This window comes from Mastomys coucha, unplaced genomic scaffold, assembly GCF_008632895.1.
Source record: "Mastomys coucha isolate ucsf_1 unplaced genomic scaffold, UCSF_Mcou_1 pScaffold6, whole genome shotgun sequence".
Taxonomy (NCBI): Eukaryota; Metazoa; Chordata; class Mammalia; order Rodentia; family Muridae; genus Mastomys; species Mastomys coucha.
In genome coordinates, this window is record NW_022196912.1 from 8,909,061 (window position 1) to 8,912,211 (window position 3,151).

At 39.6% G+C, this 3,151-nt stretch overlaps 1 protein-coding gene and 1 long non-coding RNA gene across 12 annotated transcripts in view; one reads left to right on the forward strand and one right to left on the reverse strand.

The window, feature by feature from the left end:
• Positions 1-3,151, reverse strand: part of Plekhh2 (pleckstrin homology, MyTH4 and FERM domain containing H2) — a 106,210-nt gene that overhangs the window by 71,793 nt on the left and 31,266 nt on the right. The gene's annotated exons all lie outside the window — the stretch shown is intronic.
• Positions 1-3,151, forward strand: part of LOC116080824 — a 33,664-nt gene that overhangs the window by 2,853 nt on the left and 27,660 nt on the right. For all 4 annotated transcript variants that reach the window (XR_004114623.1, XR_004114622.1, XR_004114620.1 and 1 more), the window contains exon 2: positions 2,964-3,095. This is a non-coding gene — a long non-coding RNA (uncharacterized LOC116080824). The remainder of the gene's footprint in view (positions 1-2,963; positions 3,096-3,151) is intronic.

Sequence of the window (3,151 nt, forward strand, 5' to 3'; positions counted from 1 at the left end):
CTTACAGAAGCTTTGCAACTTTATGAGGTCCCATTTGTCAATTCTTGATCTTAGAGCATAAGCTATTTTTAATTAAATAAAAAGTGGTCTATGAAATATTAAGGGAGAAGTAGAAAGGAAAAGAGGGAAAGCCATGGATTTGGAGGCAAGATCTAAATTAGACCCCAGATTTCAGTATTTATGAATGGTGAAATGATAATTTCTTTAATATAGCAAGTTTTCATTCTTTGTCAGTAAAAAGGAATAACTTTTGTTCCAGTATATTTATATAAAAATGGAGTAGTAACACATCTAGCCTACCACTAAATATATTAATGGGTGTTCATATTACACAGAACCTTTTATAGCAGTATATTCCTAGCCCACATACGGATAACGCAAGCTGGGATGGTTCAGGTTCAAATGAGCTAAGTACACTCAAGTGCTCTGGGTTTTAGCTCTTACGATACTACTTTACCAACAGTTTTCCACTAGGTTCTATAATTCCTACGTATAAAATGGGGATAGTACAACCTTCTCTATTACAAAATGAGAGGCTAAAAATAAAAGAACAGTGTCCACAATGTGAAAAGGTTTAGGCTTTTCAGTAATTAAAAAACATGGTCGTCTGGCAGATGGGACACACATCTTCATTCTCAGCACTTGGGAGGCAAAGACAGGCAAATCTCTGAGTTTGAGGCCAGCCTGGTCTACAGAGTGAGTTTAAAGATAACCAAAGCCACATAGAGAAATTATGTGTCTCAAAAACTAACCCCCATTAAAAAAAAAAAAACTAACAACCCATGAGTATAGCAATTGCAGTGTTATCATTTGAAAGACAACAATGATGGTGTCCAGCCTGGGGTGCAGCTCAATGACAGACCATTTATCTAGTGTGCATGGGGCTTAGGTTTAACTTCCAATCACACACACACACACACACACACACATGTTCACCAAGGGAAAGAGAACAGAGAAAGGAGGAAAGATATCTGCCTAACAAGGGATTTTCTCTGAATATATATAAAGAGTAACCCATTCACACAGTTGAATACTATAAAGTCATTATAAATAGTGTAGACAGGTGAAACTTTATAACCCTGGTAGCTACAGATCTGTGTACAGAAGGACTGGTCCTGAGCTGAGAAGCATCAAATCTAGATGATACATACATGAGGCACACTTCCATGTGTTTTAAAAAATGTCTCCAATAAGAACTTTGAAACATATATGTGAAAAGCTATCAATAACATTATTTAAAGGCAAAGCAGAGGCTGGGTGTGTGTCTCTGTTGTAGGGTACTCAGCTAGCATACTGAAAGGTTTGAGTTTGATTCCCAACCACAAAAAAGAGACAAATATAAATTATATATTGAATGGCATGTAAATACCCTGGAAAATTTGTAAAAAAAAAAATGAAGATTTTAATTATATTTATATAGGAAAAAAATGTGTATTTTTTTATGGGATAAAATATACATATATACCAAGGAGCTCTCTGGTTGTCTATAATTATATAATAGAATTGGGAGTCACGTAGTTTGTATCTTAAATGATGAGTAATGGGAGAGTTAATTCCATTTTAAAAGAGTATAATGCCCTCCTCATCCATTCCTCCATTTCTCTTCAGAAAAGGGCAGGCCTCCCAGGGACATCAACCAAACAGGGCATAGCAAGTTGCAGTAAGACTAGGCGCCTCCCCTCATATTAAGACTGGAGGAGACAACTCAGTATGGGGACCAGGGTCCCTAAAGGCAGCAAAAGAGTGAGAGGCAGTCCCTCCTTCCATTGTTAGGAGTCCCACAAGAAGACCAAACTACACAACTGTAATATATATGCAGAGGGCCTAGATCAGTCCCAAGCATGCTCCCTGGTTGGTGGCTCAGGGTCTGTGAGCCCAGGTGAGCCCAGGTCAGTTGATTCTGTGGGGTTTCTTGTGGTGTTCTTAACCTCTTTAACTCTTCCCCTGTGGGTCTCTGTATCTGTTTCCATCAGTTGCTGGATAAAGCCTCTCTGGTGACAATTGGGTTAATCAGGAGGCAAGGAGCAAGGAGAAACAATAATCTACTAAAGAAAACTCCACCCTTGCTAATAGGTGTGGGATACAGACATTTGGAGGATGATTGCAGTCCATGTTTTGTTGGGTTGAATATGCAGTTTATAAGGGAACATGGCAGCACAAACATTGTAATGTAGGATGGACATGATTTTCATGATTTTATTTTACATAGTAAAGTTCATTACTAAAAACGAAAAGTATAATGGAAAAGAAAAGAGGAGTATCTTGCATTAGAAGCAATAGTCACTTGTAATGGTTGCAGTAGTCAAAGATAATTTTGCTACTTCAGAGAAAGCAGACAATTGAAGAAGATTGTAAACTACTTTGTGGGATTGAAGCATAAATGGATAATGTACACAGAGAAAAGGATTGAGTGGCAGAGCATCTCAAAGATGTCACCTGGGATGCTGCCACTGAGGATTAGGAGGTCATAGTAATCACTGTAAGATCACACAGAGAGAAAACTATTTACAGCCAGGAGTCTGCACAAATTAAATTAACCAGGAAGAGCAAAGTAAACTCTGTTGCAAGGGCCAACAAAAGAGGGAAATGTGGTAAGACTACAGGGGAGAGGAAGGTAAAAATAACACAGTTGAGAACTGTTCGTAAAAGAATAAAACAACTGGTAAAGCCACGAATGATCAATGTCAGGAATTCAGGGAGCGCTCAAGTGGAGGTTCTGGTTGTGTCATGCGATACACAGACTTGCTGAAGCAGACCCTGGAGAGGACATGTGATGTTTGGAGAGATAAATAGAACTCAATGGAAAGTGATGGGATGCTTGCAGAAGTAGCCTTGCAACACTTCATTGGTCTGGAGTCTTCACTGATCTTCACTTCATTGAGAGAGGCAAGGCAGAGAACTTCTCCTGGAGTCCTGGTTGGTTCCGGTCACTCCCGCTGACTCATGCTGGTTTTGTTTGGCAGAAGCCTGGCTGTTTCTCCTGGATTGGGCCACCACTGCTGATTCATATTTGGTAACCTGACACTACTGAAGTAGACTGCTGGTATCCTGACAAATGGGGATTGGAATCGCCCCCAAAGAACGACTTCAAACAGGTCCATATCCTCTTGTCCTACTTACCATTTTTTCTCCCCTACCTTTGGAAGGTGGG